The sequence below is a fragment of the Grammomys surdaster genome, unplaced genomic scaffold (assembly GCF_004785775.1).
Source record: "Grammomys surdaster isolate TR1022 unplaced genomic scaffold, NIH_TR_1.0 1164, whole genome shotgun sequence".
NCBI lineage: Eukaryota > Metazoa > Chordata > Mammalia > Rodentia > Muridae > Grammomys > Grammomys surdaster.
In genome coordinates this window covers 2,415,171-2,437,841 of record NW_021605583.1, presented here as the reverse complement: position 1 = coordinate 2,437,841, position 22,671 = coordinate 2,415,171, and the positions used below count along the sequence as shown (strand labels likewise).

Sequence of the window (22,671 nt, the reverse complement as noted above, 5' to 3'; positions counted from 1 at the left end):
CTTTTGAGTTGGTTCAAACATGTTGATACAAGTGCATAGGTAGCATTAGTCCTCTAGCATCAAAGACATTCCCAACAGGTAGCCCTTTGACAGCTCCCCTGGAAGCAGGGATGCTGCAGGAGATGCCTACACTGAGGTCTATAGACAGGAGTGAGTAGACAAAGCACCCTAGCTGTGCCTGCCTATGGGCAAGGCTGTGCCTGTGAAGTCTTGCCCACCAAGGCTGGACTCTGAAAACAGTACCAGCTCTGAACATAGACGGCTGTATTCACATTTATGAGTTCCATTTCCCAGGGGTTTTCACACACGTTATTTAATTTGGTTCTCACAGCAGTCCTATGAGGTGGAACAGTCATGTATTTTATTGTTTTTATTAGTATTTTTCCCATTACAGTTTATTATAGAAATTCTGGAATGCATCAGAAGGCACAATGAATACAATAAAGATCACGTGTAATCACAGCCTGTGAAGTATCGGTGGTGATGTATCTTCTGCCCATCCCCCCAGAGTGTGGAAATACATAAACAATCTATATAGCGCTCTGTCCTGGGGAGAAAAGGGAAGCCAATATTGGCTTAAATTTCTTTACTGTCACCCATGCATGTATGTCTGAATATTTCTAGTTGGGCTTATGGACTCTCTTTTCTGTCCCATAGTTTCTGAGTCGTGGGCCACAGAGACTAAACCAAAGCTGATGGGAAACATAGGTTAACACCCTGAATTGAGCCAAACCTTCAGAGACACTTACACAGAGGACAGATGCCTAAGTATCACCACCATGGGCAGTTGAAAATCTAATATCACATGGCTTTAGGTTCTTTTAATCTATTTAAGATCCAAACCCCTAGGAGAAGATCTCTGTGTTCTAGAGTATCTTACCTGTTTACAGCTTGGCTATGGAATGGCAGAGCACCCAGCTTGGCAATACAAGCACCATATTCACAGGCTGACACCAACCTTCTGGAGGTCAAATTGGATGTCAGTGTGTTTCCAATAATCAGGAGAACAGAAATTGATTCTGGTTCACCTATCTACCTTTTAACCACTGATCTTTTAGTACCTGTCCTTTTTTCCAATGGAACACACTAATTCCCTAAGTCCTCTTGACTTGAGAAACTCCATCCGTCATCTTCCTTCCAGCCTTCAGCTTATATTTCTTGTACTACAAGGCATACTCCATGATTACCAATCACAACAGTGCTGTTCCCTCTGTTCTGTGTTCTAAAGTGTCCCATTTATCTTCTCATACAAACAGAAAATTCCTTGAGAGCTTTACTGCCCTTGTCACGTAGGGCCAAGCACAGGAGCTGGTAATGAAGAGGATTTGCCTGAAGAAGAGAAAAGAGAGACTCAGACATGGCACCAGAAAGAAGTCAGGTGCTTTGAAAAGAGGGGAACACATAAGTGCTCAAATGCACACGTGCCATACATACCCACAACCCCCTGCCTCAGACCCATTAGATGAAATACCTGTAAAATGTTATACTTTGACCAATCGTTAAAGAAGAGCTTCAGACAAATGTCTAAATTCCCAGCATATGTATTCACAGAGGCTAGGCTATTCTGCCATCTCCAACAAGAGTGTACAACATTCAATCAGAAGACTGAAAGTGGGTCATTGCCTACATTTCCAGTCATCTGAAGAAATCCAAAAATGTGGTTCACCAAGAGGAATGCATGGACTCTGCCTGTATCCTGTACCAAAAATAACAGAATCCTGTCATATGAGGCTGTTAGACTAAATTAGTTACTTTATCCCCATAGCTCTCAGGAAATGCGTGTGACAGTCGTCATCAGAACTAACAGGCTAGGTTTTCGAAGGTAAAATGATAACAAGAGATAAAATTTGTGAGATGTCCCCTATGTGCTAGGCACTGTGTAAAGCACTTTTCATAACTAATCTCGGTTAGCTCCTACACATCATATCAGGGCTGCTTGTGGTCAATGGCGATTGCACCCTCTCCAGGATTACTTCCTACCCTGCAGTGGCTGGTTAAAAACTACACTTCCCAGAATGCCTTGCAGCTTATCGTCCTCGTGTGATTTTGATTCATCCCTTTGGAAGTCAGAACCGGAACTCCTCACTGAGCTAAGTAGGGAGATGAGGAGTTTTAAGTGTGTTTTTCGTGTTCTAATGCATACCTAGACGGTCTAACAGTTTGACTCTGGAGTCAGCGGTGGTAGTGACAGATTCCAAGTCTCTTCGTTCCCCGTGTTCTTGGATTATTCCCGTGGTGATGTGATCCTGCGCTCACAAGTTTGGACAGTGGCCTCCCGTTTCCCCAGCTTTCTGACTGGCAGATGTAAGTGTCCTCTTAGTTGGTTGATACACGGATGGCATTTGGAACGTTTTAATATTGGCTGAGGCTCCATGTGTCTTTCAACAGTTTTATAAGTACCTGGTCCCCTGTATTCAACATTTGCCTGCTTGAGGAACCCTAAGGAGTGTTTGTGTTATCTCCAGTGAAACCCTGATGTAGCCACTTTATAGGTGAGAAAACTAAGGCAGAGACAATCACATACATCATATAAGATCGTAGAACTAGTGGGTCTGGAAATAGGATTCAAGCTCTGGAAGTCTGCTGGATTTGATGCCTATTTAACACTACAGCCCCTGCCCAACTTTCATCTCTAACTTCTCATTGATACTTTCTAAGTGTTATGAAATACGATAAGCTCCAGAGATGTGGAAGCTGTGTACAAAGCAGCGCGCTCTTTATTCCAGCTTTCCTGACTCGTAATAGATAGTATGATAGTTCTAAGTACATCCTGCTACTGGTTTGCATTGGAAAGAGGCATGTAGCGAGCTTTTAAAAGTACACAGCGTAAATCCAAAGCAGGTTGTGAGAGAGCTGGTGGCTGAAGGGACTCGTTTCAAACATTGATTGACTTATAATTCAGTGAAAACACTGATAAGAACAAGTGGAGGAAGAAAGGGGGGGAAGAGTGAGTAAACGGGCTGACATCCTTCCGTTTTATGGAACTCTTTGATCAGTTTCCTGGCTACCCCACCAGTCCCCAGACCAGCAGCTCTAAGTGACTTCATCACATCTGTCCCAGTTTGGGATTCTGCCCTAAAGAAAGAGAAAAGCCTGTGAGTAGGGATCTTAAAAGCAGTAAGCTGCCCCACTGGAAATTCCTTTCTAGTGCTGAGCAGGGAGGACTTGGTGGCTGGATCATGTGAAACATCTGATCATTGCTGACAGAGGAAGAAAGCTCTAGAGAAGTGAAGGATATTCCCAATAGAGGCATAATCTGCTGTTGGCAGAGGAAGGACCCCAGGGACATGAGCATCTGATGAAGCTACAGGAGTGGGGCCGTGAATACAGCCCCAGGAAGGAATTTCAACTGCAAGTTTCAAAATTGAGAGTGGCTTGAAAGAAATACACTCAAAGTTAGGGATAAAACCAGGACTAGACAGTCAATAATAATGAATAATTATAGAGACAGACCCAAAGTTTCCTGGGGGATAAAGTTTTATTTTCTTTAAAGATTAAACGTTCAGACTACAGATATCTCTCTTTGACGTGCATTTATTTAAAGAACAACCTTCTGCAAACTCTAACTACTCAATGCCCAGATGCACAGGCTATGTGCTTATTCCTCAGATAACACAAAGATTGATGTCCTGATTGCTCTCATGGACCCAGAAGGAAACACACACACACACACACACACACACACACACACACACACACACACAGGTCTTAGGGTTGTGGATCTATAGATAAAACTGGTAGAGACACCACAGACTCTACAGAAAACTAATAAAAGAATTAATAAATCACTTTTAACATCTATTATATTTTATTTAATTTATTTTGCTTGGATAGGTGTATGTGTCTGAGAAGGGTGCGTATATGCTGTCTGGAAGTCAGAGGACACAACTTGCAAGAGTTGGTTCTCTTCTTTGGTCATGTGGGTCACAGGGTTCGAAACTCAGGAAGTCTGGATTGGCGGCAGGCGCCTTTACCCACTGAACCATCTACTGAGCTATCTTGCCAACCTGCTTAATGGGAAATCTTGAGACAAAAGTGTGTATTCATCAGGTTTCTTCTCTACAGGAACAGAACTGATAGAACCAGTCTCTTTATATGTATAAAAAGGAGATTTATTAGAGTGGCTTACAGTCTGTGGTCCAGCCTGTCCAACAAAGGCTGCCTACCAACAGAAATTCAAAAAGTCAGTAGTTGCTCTGTCCACAAGGCTGAATGTGTCAGCTGGTCTTCTGTATGCACCCTGATCTTGACGAAGTAAACTCTACTGCCAGTGAAGGAATGGATTTGCCAGTGAAATCCAAAGCAAGCAGGTTAAGAGAGAAAAGCTTCTTTCTTCCATGTCCTTTATGTGGGGTGCCAGCAGAAGGTGTGGACCAGAGTAAAGCTGGATCTTCCCACCTCAGGAGATGCAGATTAAAAGTGGATCTTCCCACTTCGAATGACTTAATTAAGAAACATCCCTCACAGGTGTGCCCAGTCGCTTGGGTTTTAGTTATTCCAGGTGTAGTCAAGTGATCAACCAAGAAGAGCTGTCACAGGTAAACTTGGAAGATGCTCGGGTGAGGTAGATATCACGAGTGGATGGTGTTCATTTGTTTTAAGAAGCAGGGGTCTGTGATCCTCTGCTGTCAGTTCAACAGTTGACACTCTCAGACATTTGTCATGTATCAGTGAAGAGTTCTTCTTCAACCACTCAACGCAGTTCAAACATCACGTAGAAACATGACGGACACCTACCACCTATCCACACAGTATACATTCACTTTCTACTACGTGCTGGGTTTGGTGGGCCACCAAGACATGCCAGTCACATGACTGAGAGAAGAAACCAAGCATAAATAAAGCACTTATAGCTGCTTCTTCCCCTCCACACTCTGAGGGTAGAATTGCTCCTTCTCTGTCCCAGTGAAGTTAGACGCCACTGTGTGACTGGCCAATGGAGTGTGAGGGGAAGTGATAGGTGTCACTTCGCAGCAGAAGCTCTGAGAGCCAGTTCTTGCTTTACCTCAGTCTCACTTTCCTGCTATGACCGGCAATGTTATAGTAACAGCTCCTCTGTCATCCTGGTTTCTGGAGCTGAGCAATATAGAGTTGATTCCTTGAGACTTTTAGCATGATCGAGAAATAACCCCGTGCTTCTGTCAAGAGCAGTGTCTGAGGATCCTTCTTACCATAGCATAACTTAGCCTAATCTGACTTATATGAGGCAGCTCTATAAAACTAACGTTTATTGAATGCTTACTATATCCTGAGCATTGTGCTGGGGGCTTTATATGCATTGTCTCATTGAAGTCTTGTAAATGCACCACAAGATGTATATATGTGATATTACGTCTGTTTTATGGAGACTGAAACAAGTCCTGGAGCTAAGTTCAAACCATGCTCTTATTTAAAGCTAGAAGGGACTTTTCAAAACATTTTTGCCTGTTTGCTTGGATACAGAACCTAGGGACTTTAACTACTACTGTATTAGTCTGTGTTTCTGAAACCAAATATCTGACATCGAGTCATATCTAAATTTTTTTTGTGGCTGGAAAATCTAAACATTGTGATGCTGTGAGATCAAATCTACTCTGGGGTTTAACATTAATCCCATCAACAGGTGGGTCATTTGGCTGTTACCTTATGCCCTACTTAGCTTTGACTGTCAACTTGACACAGCCTAGAGTCACCTGAGGCGGAGTCTCAATTGAGGGATTGCCCAGACATGATGGGCATGTTTGTGTGAGATTTTCTTGTTTAGTAATTGATGCATTCCCCAGCCTACTGTGGGAAGCTGTGGTTTCTGCTCTGGTCCCTGCCCTGACTTCTCTCAATGGTGACAGTAACCTAAAAGTATACACCAAATTAATCATCGTCTCCCCTAAGCTGTTTCTGCCAGAATGTTTTATCACAGCAACAGGAAGGAAACTCAACTACCTCATTCCGAGCCCTGGCCTCTTAAAGATCCCACCACCTCAATCTCATCCCACTGGGAACCCAGCCTCGACACACATCTCTGTGCAGAAGATTCCAAACCATAAAAACTATCGTGTCACATAGTTTTAGGTCCAAAGTTTTTTTTGGGGGAAGGGGGATTGTTTTGTTTTGTTTTGTGTGAAATAGGATGTAAGTGCTCTGAGCATTTTAAAAGTGGAGTGCTTAGTGCACATTCGAACTTCTTGGGAAGAGATTTATGGAAAATGTGAGAACTGCAACAGAGGCAGGTGGTAGAGAGGGAAAGGAGACGCTGTAATGGTCTCTCACCTATTTAAAATGGGGAGGGAGAGGGAAGAGAGCTCATTTGTCTGGGTGAAATAAGGCAGTTCGATGGCTATGGCAAACCTGGAAATTGGTTTAGTCTACCCTGAAGAGCCTTCCAGTCAGAAAGTGGCGATAAGGCGTTTACCCAAATTACGATCGTAATTCAGGCAAGCTGGAATCCCCTCTAAATGTGGTAAGATGTACCAAAGGAAGATAAAGCAGAAACCTCTTCGCCATAGCAGGATAAGGGTGTGAAACAAGACAGCAGCTGCAGGAGAGGCAGCACAGTGACCTAGATGCCGGACCCCTGAGCACACACCAGCCTCCATCCCACCTCAGAGTGTGCTGCTCAAGAGATAACCCAACAGGATTAGTGCAAGATGGCAGGAGAAAGGTCTCCTGTGGCCAGAAGGGATAGTGGGGCACCAAACTACCTCTGCACATTTTGCCTCTGAGATACTAGTTCCATCATGGGTGACACCACAGCTTCTTAGCATCCTCGGTGGAGTCAACACATGGAACTTGGTCTCAGGATCTCCCCCACCAACCTCAGAGATTCTGACTTAGGTGCTCTAGAGTGTCACCCAAGAGTCTCATTGTACTGCCCAGCAATCTTGTCCTTTCAATACTGAAACTCTTTGAACCTTATTTAGAAACTCGGTCCACAATAACATCAACGAAAATAAGTCTCTGGAAATTAAGGAAAGCCAGCAATAAAAGTAACGGAACTATAGGGAATAATATAATGGGTTTCCTAAAAGATATTCATATTCCTTTGGGAATTTAATGATGAAAAGAAGTAATCCCAAGGTGGACAAAAGAAAACTGAAGTGAGGTCATCCGTGGGTGTGGGAAATTTACATGGGTGTGGGTGTTGGTTCATTTACATCTTTGTTGGAGAAATTCAAATTTTCATTAGATTTTCAAAGAAGCTGTAACTGAAAACTGTTTAAGATCGTTAAGTGCTGCTGCTGTCGTTTGGCTTCAAGGGCAGTGTGAGTGACAGAGGAGACAGGACACATCAGAAAAGCAAGATGCCTGCGTGTAGTACTGTGGTTTTCAGTATCCTGTGCAGTACCTACCGGACAATGGAGGGGAGTAGTGCCCGAGAGGACAAGCTCATCCAAGGCCTTGGCCTTGTATGCCAGTTACTCAGAATGTACTAAGAAGCCACTGGGGAGTTGGAGGCAGAAAAATAATGTGCAGAATTTACAGTTCTGGAAGATAAAACTCTCAGGTGTGCAGGAGAGACGGGAGAGGAGACAGAACAGAGACAGCCAGCAGCAGGCCGCAATTAGCCCTAACAAGAAGGTTGAATAAGTAAAAACCTGTAAATAGAAGCAAGCCATGGAGTGCACTTGACTCTCCACATCCTCTGTTCCACACTCACAGGCTCAGTCAACCAGGGATCTGAGTAAAAGTGTATCAGTATTGAACAAGGGCCAAACCTACATTCTTGTAGTTATTCCCTAAGCAATCCAATATAACAACTGTTTGCGTAACATTTATATTGTCTTGGGTATTATAAGTCATCTAGAGATTACTTATGCAAATTCCCCATAATTGTTTGTAAGTGGAGTAGGCATCCTTGAGTTCTCACATCTATAGAGGTTCTAGACCCAATGCCCCATGTAACTGAGGGATGACTGTAGTAACAAGTGGGTGTAGGGTGGAGTCAGGATGACAAACTGAAGTTGATTGACAGAAAGAAAAATATGTCCTTTTCAGGAAAACCTGGTAGATATATCAGCAACTAACATTTATTGAACCAAGACTATGCCCCGGGCAGTAACAATGTGACATCAGTACATTACTCTTAAAACCCGTTGAAAAATTTCTGCAGAGCAGGTAATTTTATTTTCTTCTACTGTAGATGAGGAGATAGAGACTCAAAAATGCGTGTCCGAGGACCACACAGCTAAGTCAGACAGGAACAGAGCCTGGAACTAGAAGCCTATAAAAGCGTGAAAAGCTGTTTTCTTAACCATCACTTTTTTTTTTTTTTTTTTTTTTTTTTTGTAGAAGTCAGCATGAGTTCAGATTTAGACTTATTTCACTATGCCATTTGAATGTCTGTGGGGCGATGTCTACAGTGCATTTGGAAAACTGGGAATACAGTGTGGGACAGTGATCCAAAAGGGAGCCAGAGGAACATGAGCGGCCTTCAAGAGAGCAGAGGACCTAGTATAGGACCCAGGGACCGAGGCTGGGGGCCAAGAAAGTGGAATCACAAATGCAGAAGAGTGTGCGAAGTGGGTACAGTCATGCTAGCTGGCGAGGGGGATGGTAGTGAGGAGAGGGAGGTGGTAGCAGGGGAGGTCACAGAGGACCCCTTGAAGCTGTCGAGGAAGGATAGTGTGGCAGGGAGTAACTCGAGTTAATTATTTTATAACAAGTTGTTCAAGGTGACTGGGTCATGGTGAGAGGTAAGGGTGACAGCGATGGCATTTACGGTGGCTGGGAAGCAACAGCCTGGTGGTTAGTTTGAGGCTGTGGCAGGTTTCAAAAAAGAGATTTATGTTTGCTTTTCTGGGTGTTGAAACAGGGCTTCTATGATTAATCCAAGCATATAACCAACCTCATCCCCCCACCTCCCACCTCCACATATACAAACACTCTAACCCATATTAAAAATACATGCCTGCGTTTGGGCTCCGTACCTGGTCGTATCTTTGGCTAGAGAGGTCATGGAGGAGTCATTGCTGCTTCTCTTTTGCTGATGGAGGTCTTGCTGGTGTCCCAGATACCCCCAACATCTAGATGATAGAGATACCTCTTGGGTGTGTCACTGGATAGGTTTATTACAAGCTTGCAATACAAGTTTTACTAAGTCCAGATGATCAGAGAGGCTAAATATCCCTCTCTGGGGCCAATTAAATGGGACTGGACAGATCTTCCGTAACCTTGGCAGTCATTTGGCGCTATTATCTAAGAAGTTAGTTAAGTGACTCATTCAAAGTCAGGTAGCAGGTGCTGAGTCAGACCTTAAACCCAAATCTCTAGAACCAATGCTTCTCTGTCTAGACCTTGAAGAGTAGCTTGCCTACAGAATATCGCTGGGAAGTTTGTTTCTACAACGACTTTCCATGGTCTTTTCAAATAACTTACTTTGGCTTTCTTGAGTGGAGGATAAATTCTCTCGGAAGTGTGGCATCCAGGTACAGGTGCTGTGATGGTCCTAATTTTCTAGTCACCTGGATTGAGAAATGCCCAGGTGATTGTTAAAAGGCAACGTGGGGTGTGTTTTAAGTGTACATTCAGGAAGAATTGAGTTTGGCAGAAGACTCGTCTTGAGTACTGCCACAGATGGAGAGGAAGGCTAGAATCAACGCAGGGAAAGGAGGAAACCTGGCGAATGCGCTTTCATGCAATCTGTTCAGTTCCACCACACCCTCCCCATGGTGATGGGCTGCAACTTCTGAGTGTGTCAGAATGCTCCTTCCTGCGGTTGTTTTCCTTTTTCTTTTAAAAACTCTTTCCATTTTCATATTGTGTGCATGTGTATATGATGGTCTGAGGACAGCTAGAGAGAACTGGCTCTCCCTTTGCATTGTATGGATTCTAGGGATTGGTGACAGTTGGCAGGCCAGTGTCAAACATCTTTACCCACGAGGACATCTTTCCAGCATTGATTTGCTTCGCTTAGGTGTGGTGGTTTGAATAGGTATGACCCCCAGAGATTAGTGTGTTTGAATGCTTAGCCCATTAGAAGTGGCACTAATTCGGAGTGGCCTTGTTGGAGAAAGTGTGTCACTGTGGGGGTGGGCTTTGAGATCTCCTTTACTCAAGCCCTGCCCTGTGTGGAATCCAGTACCTTTCTGCTGCCTTCAGACCAAGATGTAGAACTCTTCTTGGTTCCTCCAGTCCCATATCTGCCTACACCCTGCCATGCTTCCCATTATGATGATAATAGACCTAACCTCTAAAATTGTAAGCCAGCCCCAATTAAATATTTTCCTTTATAAGAGTTGTTCTAGTCATGGTGTCTCTTCAGAGCAATAAAACCCATAAAACATTAGGCATGTGTTCACAATGCTAGAGAAGTGTGACGAACTCAGGCGCACTAATGTGCCCTGGTGGTTTCAATCATGACTACATGATTTTCCTTTTGCAGGAGGTATTAGTTTTCTGTTGTGTCTGTAGCATATTCCCACAAATGCAGCATCATTTGTGGCTTAAATGCATCAATAGTTTATTGTTCCCTTCAGGTTCCAGGGACTGGAATTCTGAAATGCCTCTCCCTGAGCTTCCACCAAAGAGTCAGGCAAGTGTGATTCTTAGACAAGCTCAAAGAGAGAATTCGTTTCCAGGTGGCATTGGCAGGCATCCTAGCTGTACCTCTCTTCCATCCTCAAAGCCAGTAGCTGAGAATTTTCAAAACTCTTTGTCTCTGATTCTGACTTCTCTATCACCCTGGCTTGCGCTGCTTCACGTCCGGGAGGATACCTGGGATTTCTGAGTGGCAAAACCTCAAGGAACCTCTTCTCATCTCTAGAACCTTCTTCACTTAATCATATATTGGCAGTATCTCTATTGGATATGAGAAATTTATTCTCAACAACACCGTCAAACAAGTTCTTAAGTGGAAATGCCCTTTCCCCAAGATGTCTCCATGCTACACCCTGTAGAAGGGCCGTTAATCATCCTATCACAAGAATAAGGAATCGACAGATACTGCTGTAGCTATTTGTCAATTAATCAGTTAGCAAGTATTTACTGGGCACACTGTGTGTCAAGTCCTACTATGAGAAGAGTAGGAAATATATGTCCAGACAAGACTTGCTCTCTTCACTGAAGAATCTCCTGCTCGGAAACAATTAGACTCTAAATTCTGTAGTTCTTGCTGTAAGTGCCATTAGGGCTACAAAAGACACTCTCTGCAGTTGTATAGGTTGGAACAATCTATGAAATTTTCACGGGGAAAATCCAAAATCTTAGAATAAATGTGTAGAATGTAGACGGATCAGGAAGAGATGGAGCAACTGAAGTGGGTTGTGGTATGGAAGTCAGAGTGCAGCCATAGGAACGGAACAAGGCTAAGAGACAGATTGCCTGGGATCAAGGGTCACAAGCCAAAGCCAGTCTTCCATTGCTTTTTATAAATAAAAGTTTTTATTAGAACAGCCATGCTTACTTGAAATATGACTTCTTTTATGCTTTAATGACAGAGATGGACAATTCTAACAGAAATCAAATAGCCTGGAAAGCTTAAATATTTTACTGCTAGCCCTTTATGGAAAAAAAAAAACAACCAAACAACTGACCACCCCTGTCCTGTCCTGCATGAGGAATACCCATCAAAGCCCTTGGCAAGAAAAGACACAAGAAAAGGCTTAAAGCCAAGTATCCCAATGAAGGGTCTGTTCCACCTGAACCCCCTTTTGTTTGGGTTAAAAGAATTTTCTGTTCTCAGTACTCCCACTGAACCCTAGGGTTTTAGACCCTTCAAACTTTGCAATTGGTGCCTTGTTTGGGGGTTGCTAGTGCTGACCAAACAGCTCTCACCTCAAAAGAATAAAAAAACAAACAAACAAACAAACAAAAAACCCCCATGACTTATTCTGGAGCCAAATACGAGCATGGATGGTCTAAAGACACAGACGTAGGTCTTCCAGGTACATGTTTTAATAAGGTAGCATTGAACTTTTTATATCAGTAGAACAAAGAGCCTTTTCAAATACATTGGTGATGACATCGGGTAGAGAACTCTGCTATAGGCCTTAGGGGCGATCTCATGACACTCTTAGATCTTAGCTTGGTGGGAAATCTAGGATTTTTTTTTATGTTAAAGCATTCCAGAAGTCTTTATCTGTCTGTCAGGATAGTAGTTTCAACATAGATAGGGGCAAAGGATGGCTATTTAGTAAAGATCACCCAAGAGGACTAATATATTCGGCTTAGAAACTGCAACATTCCAACCCTTCATATCATTGAAGTTTTAATCAGTCTTTACAGGAATCTCTTCTTTCCAGGCCTACTCACTCACACTCGTTCACACCTGCTAGTGGGTGTGTGCTCAAGAGAGAGGTGTGGGGTGGAAGTGATAGCACAGAGGCTTGGGTGCTTAGTTCCTTGGGCTCCTGGGTGAATCATGGCTGGTTCTAAACTTCCCTGTCTCCTTATGGAATGTACAGGGGGTGCCCATCATAGCTCTTATCTGCTAGCTGGGGCTCTTGGGAAGGTCTTTAGAATGACAGTTATTTGGGTCCAATCCTTAAAGGAAGTAGCCTGTCACCACCCTCCCATGCTCTCCTAACTGTTTCAAGGGCACAGATGCGCTGGTTTGTGCAGAGGTCAGCACATGCCTCCTGGAAGACTCAGATTCAGTCTCCCAGCCAGTTCACCTCATCCCATGCTTCTGAATGAAGCTTCAGTACCAAGCACACTTTCTGTAAAAGTTTCTTCTACATAAAAAAGGGAGTGGACAAGAGGCAAGACACGGATTGTCTGCTGGAAGCTTCTTCGTTCCGAACAGCTGAGCCTGCTTTATATACAGACTATGGAGGAAACAACAGAAGCTGGCCTCTGCCATTCGAGGAACTCTGAGCCAGACAGAAACCTCAGCACAGGCATACAATGTTAAATAAAAAGAGATAACAGCCCTGATCAAAGGGTCAGGGAGAGAGATGGGAAGTGTAACAGGAATTTCTGGAAAGGAGGAGATGGGTGTGAGGTGCATACTCTCAGAGAAATCAGGGAGAGTGCCTTGACGAATGTGGCATTGGGTTTGATCTTGAGAAGTCAGTCTCATTTATACTGAGAGAGTGGACATGGAATATACTCCAGGGGTTAAGGGAAAGAACAGTAGAAGCTTGGCGTTGTACTTACGAGTAACAGTCCAGAGAATAAATAACTGATTAGGAAGTTAGGATACTGAGAAGCACATCTGAAATACGCAAAATTTCAGAGAGACCATCATACCTGCTGCAGAGTCTTCTTATGCACGGGAGACCAATCCATCAGTATTCAAATACACACGAGATACAAAGCAAGGTATGAGACAATGTATGATAATTGCCAGATGGCTATTATAGACAATAACTGCTGTGCCCTGGTCCTTCCCAGCAGGGATGGCTCTCTGATGGAATGTTTTGTTTTGTTTTGAAGTCAGTTGTGATTTGACAGGACATCACCGGAGTTTGTAGTTGATCACTTCTGCTCCCATTGAACGGCGAACGAGATGAGTGTGCTGTATTCCCACTAGTTACAGCTCCTGGGAACTCTTTTTTTTCCCATGATTCTCTCCACCATTCTTCCTTGTCCTGACTGCAACCTCTCAGAACAGCCTCAGCTGGTGCCTTGGACTTAATTTAGGGGTTTTATGTGGACTAGCATGGAAGTCGTGTAAACGATGAAGAAAGCAGAAAGATTAGCACTCAGGGCGTATCCACTGCCACCTTAGACTGAGCAATATGTACCCTGCGTAGAGTTTGGCTTGACAGTGCCAAGGTTGTAGAAATATATGCTGGTGGACTCACTGACTCCTTGATCCATGGCTATTGTTCTGTCATCTTAAGATTTTGTTAAATGAACATGTCTCCTAGACCCAACAGCGAGGCTCTGGAACGTAATGGTCTTCCATAGTGAAATCTATCTTCCCTGTGTGCGCCTGCATGGAAGAGTTTAAGAATCATTATGTTTGCTTTGGGCTCTCTACGGAGATGTCTAGTCTTGGCCTTTTGATAAAAAGCTACCTGCAATGCCACATCCATCCTTGCACATTCAGAGTGCAAGCCATAGAGGTATGACAATTCTCTGTGGAGAAGTCACATGGAGAGAGCAGGGTGAGACATGCTGCCGATGCAGAGTTGAGACTGTCCTGGTTGGAAGACCCCCTTCTTCAGGGTTCCCTCAGTTCAGGGTTGTCTTATTCAGACTCTCATAGGATACTTTACTAGATTCTGTTTTCCAGAGATGAGGGCAACAAGGTTTTCGTAGCTTACACCACATGCCGCTCTTCAATACAAGGTGACTTTGTGGCATTGTCATCAAAAAGTGACCAAGAGAAAGCAGTGAAACGGAGGTCAGGAAAGGTCAGCAACATCTACCTGCATCTCTTGAAAGGCCTCTTTGGGGACCACTCCCTCTTGAAGTGCAGTTGCCATTTTGTGAGGAACCCAAATCACATAGAAAGGCCAGGTGCTTGGATTGATAGTGCCACCTGAGCTTGGCCACCACATATGCCAGCCTGTTGATGCCAGCCTGCAGGCAGAGTTCTCTATTACTTCATTCCAACACCAGAGTCTTTCAATGAGGACTAAGGCATGTTGCACCATATACATGCCCCGTGACCCTGCTCAAACTCCAGACTCACAGAACCTGTTAAAATAAAGTGTTACATTCCACACTACTAGGTCCAGGGTAGTTTGTCACATACAAGCCATCTTGGGCTTAGTGTTCAGTAGTAAGAGGAAGGTGGAAGGTATTAGAAGTAATGGGTTTTATTTTATGGTTCTTTGCAAGCCCAGAATGCTAGGAATTTTTTTAGATTCAGTGGGACAATGGCAAGACCTGTCCATTCATCCATTGGTGTCTGTAATGATATCTACCACAGGTCAAACACTTGGCAGGGTCAACAGGTCAATGAGTGATGAAGAGCCATTGATTTGAGTAAAGAAGACATGTATCATACAAAGGTTGCCTGGTGGAACTAAGGGAAATCTTGTTGGTGATGAGAAGGTAGGAGAGTGTGACCACCAGACTTTGCTCTGGGGCCATATGGGATAAGAAGAGAAGGAGGAAAAGAAGTATGTGAGTTGACACATATGTTCTGTTCAGGAAGGAGACTAGGCCTTCTTGCGAGTGACTAAGTCCTTGAGTTCATTAATAGAGAGCTAAAAAAACTCAGAAGTGAGTCTGACTCTCGTGTAAAAAGCAGATGATTTGAAACACCTGTAAGGACCAGGCATGGTGCTACATTTGGGAGACAGAGGCAAGCGATGTCTAAGAGTTTGAGACCAGACTGGTCTACATAGCAAGACCTTGTATCAACCAATCAGTCAATATATAAATAAGTAAAACATCTATAAGGAGACCAGTTTTTTATACAAATTAATAAGCAGTGATACCTACCAGAGAGAGCTTGAGAGATAGAGGAAGCTGGCATATAATTACCTTCTAGTTATTGTTACAGCAGCTTATTATCTTCTAGCTCTGAAGGCTCGCAGCCTAAAATCAAGGTCTTGACAGGACCTTACCCTCCCAGGAAGTATACTTCAAAGAAGAATGCCTCCTCTCATCAGACTGCTGATAGTTGCCAGTAAGCCTTGTGTTCACAGACTTGTGACTCACTCACTTAGATTTCTACCTCCCCCTGCCTACACCCTTCTCTCCTGTGTGTCATGTGATCTCCTCTCAAGGAGCCAGTCACTGGACATAGAGACTACCCATTCTAGTCCAGGAAGCCCTTGACATAACCAAGCACACTGGCAGAAGCCCTATCTCTGAGTGAGGCTTTTCATTCTCAACAATTCTAAACAAAACAAGGTTAAACTAAAACTACATCTATCTACCTATCTTTCTATCTATCTATTTTGTGTGTATAGGCTCATACACATTAAATAAACTAACTAGTGAATGAATAGCACATTTGTGGAGATGAGAGGACAACAAACACTAGTTGGTTCTCTCCTCCTGCTATGTGTGTCTAGGGTGACTCAGGTCATCCAGTTTGACAGCAAGTACCTTTACTTTCTGAGCCATCTCACTGGCCACCTCTTTCTGAGTGTTTCTTGATGGACATGAAATTGAGGGAGACCCCATTCAACTGACCACTCAAGTTTTTGTTAAATAACACCCAAATTAAAAATTCAAAGGAAGGAACACTCATCTAGGACCATGTGGTGGGATTTGTTTGTTTGTTTAAGGTTTTATTTCATAGGTAGGAATACTTTTTCTCTTTGTGTGTGTGTGTGTGTGTGTGTGTGTGTGTGTGTGTGTGTGTGTGTTCGCAGCAGCCAGAAGAGGGCACCAGATCCCCTGAAGCTGGAGTTAAGGCTATAAGCCACCATGTGAGACCCACACTCAAGTCCTCTACAAGAGTGCTCATAACTGATGAGTCCTCTCTTGAGCCCTGTGTTAGTCTTGTTTTTAACATTCTAGTTCACTCAATCTTCTCTTTAGCAATAGCAGGTAATAGTTATTGGATATTTCATTTGTGCCTCTCTCTGCACTAACTTCTCATTCCCTTAAGAATTCTGTTGCATTAAGTTCCATAAAATCCCCGTTTTCTAGAAGGGGGACTAAAGACTGTGAGACCATGCATGTCCATTGCTAACCATGTTTTCTAGAAGGGGGACCAGAGACTGTGAGACCATGCATGGCTTACAGCCATCTCATCAGTGACTGCGATGAGGCCCCAAGTCAAGACCTGTTGACTGAAAGTCTGATGGAAATGTGATTGCTGATTAATCCATATTTATATTGTTAGCTTTCCAAAGTCGTGTTTATATTAACATCCAAATTGGGTGGAATATGTGCATTAATCAAGAGATTCCCATTCATTCTTGGGAAGAAATGTGTTCTTGTCAACATTTGCAACCTATGGACCTCATGGTACCTGTGTGGACTGCAAGTATACTGCCTTAGGGGTGTGGGAACTGGGCAGTAATGTGAGAAAGAGTTAATTTGCAGAAGGAGTTTATTTTCGGAACATCTTTGTTTCCATTCAATGCATGCAAAGTTGCACTTGTATTTAACTGAAAGGAAAGTTGCAGGTGACCAGAGAGCCACTCCTTGTAAATGACTATTATAACTCAGTAAATTTTGCTATTATTTAAAACATTAATTCTTGAAATAATTTTGCACCCCAGAGGACACCCGGCGATGTCAACATTTGGAGTAGAGGGTCACTTACATCTAAGGAGTGTTTGGGACAGCATGCTTTGCATTCTCTAGTGCCAAAGACATCCCCATTAAAGCACAAAAGATTACCTGGCCTGAGATGCCAGTGATGCTGAGGTTAAAAGCCTTGGTTTAACAGTGGCAAAAGGTGCTAAGTACAGGTTCTCACTGTTGCTCTCCAAGCAAACTTCTGATGCTTAATGAGATGTTTCATGACTCTCACAAGCTAGTGGCCACTTGGCCACGGTGATAGTTGTGTGGGATGACTGTTAATGGGATTTGAGCACTTGCTGTGTATCAAGCACTGTTCTTAGTGCCTTGCATGCACCACTCAGTCAGTGACTCCTACTAAAGCTTCATTACGATCCTCATTGTCCAAGTGAGAAACCTATCGAACACTACAAAGCCAGTGAGGGCACAGTCAAGGTGCAGCCCCTTGTCTCCATTTCCAATCTCTTTCCTCCAGCAGGAGGCCTGGTGAGTGGGAATAAGGCTCCCATTTAACAGATGGAGAACGAGAGACAGTGACAGAAGGAAGCCGGCACACGTCCATGGTCATTCAGCAAAACCACTGTCCTGCAGTATTCAGTCTGTGGCCTTCTAGTTCATCATGCCGAACATGGGTTTATTTTCTGTTTCTATTGATAATCTAGTTATTTCAGATAAAGACTACTAGGGTGGGTGGGTTAAACGGATGATCAAATACCAAGATGTCTTCTGGAATGGCACATTAGGGAACATATGTTTCCTTTCTGTGACTCGAAGGTGGCAGCAAAGCTGAGAGACAACTAGGTTGGAATACTCAGAGTGGAGCTAGCATATGGTTTGTCTCAGCTCAAGGAACATAGTACATATAGGACCCTGAATTGAAAGCTGGACGGGACTCCCCATCAATGTGTTTGTAATTTGGTTTTCCTCCTGGGCCACAGTTTTTAGGGTTTCTCAACCAACCTCATCATGAACATACAGTTTTGTGTTGGTAGCTTTCTTACATGTTATAGGATAGCCTTCTTGGCCTATGTCCAATAAATTCTGGTAGCATTTCACCCAATCTAAGACCATCAGCAATGTCTCCAGACATTGTCAAATGTTCCTGGAAAAATCACAATTATCCCCAGTTGAGAAAAGCTGTTGTCTGTCCTTGTTGTCATTAGTCATTTCATTTTGTTGTGTATCTCAAGCTGCTCTTGGTCTCTCTATGGACTTCAGACAGGCCTCAACTCATAGCAATCCTCCTGCCTCCACTTCCTAAGTGCAGGATTTACAAGGGCGAGCCACTACATCCAGATGTTGTTCTAGGCTGAGTCCCTGGTCAGAGCTTGAGTGTCCTCAGCTCATTTCTTATGGAAGAGCTTGTATGGGAAGAAAAGTACGTGATTGTCTGGATTGAAGACTGACTCCTTTTTGGAAAGGAAAGTTAGAAGAATTTCAGGGAAAATGCTGGAGAGACAAATAGAGAAGAGGAGAGAGGGAGAGAGAGAGGGACGGAAGGAGGAGGGAGGAGGAAAAGAAGGAGGAGGATGAGGCGGAGGAGGAGGAGGAGGAGGAGGAAGAAGAGGAGGAGGAAGAGGAGGATGAGGATGCGGCTGTTTCTAGATCTTAGTGATGCCCACCATCACCATCCTGGGCTGGAGACTGGCAGTGGGCATGAAAAGAACTCTGGAACCCAGGGCGGAGCTTCAGGTGACTTCACTTCTGCTTGAACCAGAAAACTCACACACGTTTTTGCATTTTTGTTGTTTAGAGGGAACTAGGGTTATCTTTGTATATGAATATGTGTGTACGCATGCGTGTGAGTATAATTACCCATCACTGATTAATCTTCAGACTGAGTCAAGCATTCATTGCAAATCCTTGAAACAAACAAGTCTATTTATATTTTAATTTTTTTTTTTGGATTTCAGGTTGATTTGTCTTTCTTCTGCATATTTATGAAGTTGTTGAGCCCCTGGTAACCTCTCTCTTACCTCTTTTGGATCAGAAGGAAGAGAGAGGGAGACAGAGAGACTGGCTCTGTCCCTTCCCTTCCCCAGATGCCACAGCACTCCCTGTAGTTCTAGAGGACAGTGAGGACAGTGCAAGAACAGAGGCAGCTTTTTTCAATTAAGGTGTAATTAATTAATTGGACCCCCTGCCCATGGCTGTCATTCTTCTTTAAGGTGACCTCCACTCTTGCTGAGATCTGACTTTGGTCCTGGATTCCTTTCGCCTCCTTGTTATCCCCTCCTTCAATCTTACTCTCTCTTTATTAAACCCCTGTTTCTCCCAAAGGCCCTACTTTCTTCTTAAGTAGTTGAGACCTTTCTATAAAATTGATCAGTGCATTTGAGTTACTGGAGAAACGCTGCAGTCTTCTTTGCTCGAGTTCCTATTCACAGATAGGAACACGGCAAGGATGAGGTCAAGGGTAACTTGGTGTGAGGTTGGCAGGAAAGCTTAGCCCCCATACTGCCACCTCAGTGTGCTCCATTAGCATGCATCAAAATGGTGACATCGTTAAGCAACTGGATCCAGTCGCTTGTGTCTGCGCCATACACTGCTTAGCGAATGCTTTGATCAATGGGAGATAATTTTTCAACAAATAATCTCATCAACTGATCTCTGTGCAGGAATATGCCTCTAAATCTATCAGTGTTGATTTTGGCCATGTGGCTGATTTGTCTTGGCCTCAAGGTTTAAAAGGAGAGTACTTTCTTGTTTCTTGCTGTGGCAAATGGGCTATTTATAGCTGTTAGGCTTGCAGATGCTAGATATGCCTATCACTGGAGAGCACATGCTTTGGGAAATGGCTCCTCTAAACGTGAAGAGACACATCCTCTTTGGGCCAGACCTACAACCTGTAGCCCAACTCGGATGACTTTATCTAGATCAACAGAGTTCTAGCTGACCATCAGACCTCTAAGCAAAAAAAAGAAAAAAAAAGAAAAAAAGAAAAGAAAAAAGAAAAAGAATTCTTGTGGTTTTATGAAAGCTCATTGGGCATACAGATTCCAAGCTTGGGGTCCTTAACACACCCAGCTTCACCAAAAATGCCTCCAAGGCATGTAACCTGCTACTGGGGCCAGATCTCGGGGGCCTGACTCCTGCACCTCCATGGCCTCCACACGTCAGCTCCCTTAGGTTATTGTATAATGACGATTGTAATGACTGTGGACTGTTTGAGAACGCCTGTGTGGCTCTCAAAGAACTTTGATATGCTTTGATTACACATCAAGACTACAAAGTGATCTCTCCGTGCCCATTTTACAGGGGAGAAGAGCGGGTCTTAGTTAAACAATGGGTAAGATGACCTGTAACAGAAGATCTTAGATCTTAGATCTGACTCAGGTCTCCTATCACACGAAGTTGTCAGAAGACAAGTAGGTCTCTACCTTGTTCCTTGGTCCCACCCCCCGCATCCCTGTGTTCATGGAGCAGACACACAATTCCTCCGTTCTGTTAGTATTAGCTCCCACGTTAAGGAGATAGCAGTGCAGCATTATGGCAGCTGCCTCCTGCCCTGCCCCCACACCTGCCCCACAGCGTGTGCTTTTCTTCACTAACGGTCTTGGGACACTGTGCAGATAGGGAGGTCTGTTCAGGCATGTTGGTTTCACTCAGGGGTCTTTTTTTTCCTATTCTTTGAAGATTTCATACCCATTTAAAATGGATCTTAATCATTAGCTACCCTCAACTCCTCACCATCTCTCAGCTCCTCACGACACCTCCTACTCAACTCCCCCTTTCTCTCTCTCTCTCTCTGTGTGTGTGTGTGTGTCTGTGTGTGTGTGTGTGCATGTATGCGTGAGTATGGTGTATGTGTCTGTAAAACCCAGTGAGTCCAATTAATGCTGTGTCTATGTACTCTGTATGTATGAGAATACGGAGATAGGGTCATGGGGAAACCACCTTTCCCTAAAAGGTGATTCTATTCTCCCCGTCCCCAATAACCATCTACAGCCACCAGTGGCTTCCTCAGCTATCGGGTGACTTCTGGTGAACCTTCCGTGAATACTGACGGCTGTGGTCTTGTGCAGCCAGAGCTGCAGAAAAGTCCTGGAGGCAACACGCCTGCCACGTGCGGAAGACTCTGGTTTTCAGTGGCCTCGCCTGTCTTGTGGCTTTCCTGTCCTTCCTCCCCTCTCCTCTGAGATGTTTCCTGAGTCTCTACTCAAGGATCCTAGCCCACACTCAGCTCAGGAGATGGCAGCAGATGCTAGCAGGCTCTCTCTGTGACAGACCACCTGCTACAGCTCTAGGCTTGGAGTGCCACTGCTCCTCAAACAGAGTGGTGGAAAAGCAGTTACGGACAACAAAACTTTTTCATGCAAACAGACAGTAGGCAGAGTGTAGCTGCTGGCTACAGGATGCCCACTCCTGGTTTAGAGATTGATGGAGAAGAGCCTGGGACACAAACTATAGCACAAAGCCTGTGCCTGCTTTGAAGTCACATCCTTCAGTGAAGCTGTGAGGTAGCTTTTCCTGTCTTCCTGCCCTTCTCCATGCCCACCTCTCCGCTGAGCCTCTTATGTTCTTTATGTTCTTTCCTTTTAAGTCTCACTTCCTTTATAAGAGACAGATTTATTATTTTTATTTATTTGTGTGTGGGTGTCTACCACATCTGTGTGGCTGCCCAGAGAAGTCAGGAGAGAGCATTGGACCTGGACTTGGGAGTTATACGGAGCTTCCCAATAGGGATACAGGTGCCTGTATCTGAGCTAGGGTCCTCTGGAAGAGCAGCTCTTAATCATGGGGTCATCTGTCCAGCTTCTTATATCCTAAGTAAACAAAGAGACAAATGAACAAAACCATATTATTTTCCTCTTGTTCTGTCTACAGTCTAACCAACAAATATCAACACTTATTGAACATCTACTTTGTGCCAGGTAGCAGGCGTAGGAAGGCTGAAAAATCTCTGCCTCCGTCCTGAGCTCTACTGCATCCCCTTCCAGCTTTGCAAGCTCGAGGTGCCCTGGAAAGGGTCAAGGGGCCACGGTGGGATCCAGTGGACTAAGGGGGGTCACTGAGCATGCTGAGCCCCTCAGCAGGAGGCAGAAAGGTACCAGGGCTCCTGCACCAGAGTCTCCATTTCGACACTCCTTTCATCTGGAGTAAGAGTCTTTAATTTGTAAACATTAATAACCATTATTATTATTAAAAAGGAAAGAAAGTGAGTAGCCCTGTAACTAATTACTTTAAGTGTTCTCAACAAGGCACAGTTCAGCTCCTTTATCAAGCCTCCTGCTGTGAAGACCAGATTGTCATTATGATCGGCCCTTCCTTAGACCTATTCATTTTACCCAGAATAACAGCAGAGCAGATGCAAGAAGAAGGCTAGCCTGATTAACATAATTCTTTTCAAAGACCATTTCCTCCCTAAGGGCCACCGTAGCGAGTCTTCTATCTTGTCTCAGATCTAATTACATTCAGGAGGATTCAGACACTGACGGGCGTCTCTGCAGATGTCACTTCTCAGATTTGAAGCACACTTCAGGATATGAAACCTTATCAGAAAATCAATTGAAATTAACAATTCCCTCTCTCTCCATCGCTTTCCTCAACCAACTCTCCTCTCTCTCTCTCTCTCTCTCTCTCTCTCTCTCTCTC

General features: G+C 44.0%; 1 long non-coding RNA gene across 1 annotated transcript in view; it reads left to right on the top strand.

Moving 5' to 3' along the window:
- The first annotated feature begins 2,156 nt into the window (after window positions 1–2,156).
- LOC114635013 overlaps window positions 2,157–22,671 on the top strand; it is an 85,573-nt gene continuing 65,058 nt past the window's right edge. The window contains exon 1 of the long non-coding RNA XR_003713402.1: window positions 2,157–2,304. This is a non-coding gene — a long non-coding RNA (uncharacterized LOC114635013). The remainder of the gene's footprint in view (window positions 2,305–22,671) is intronic.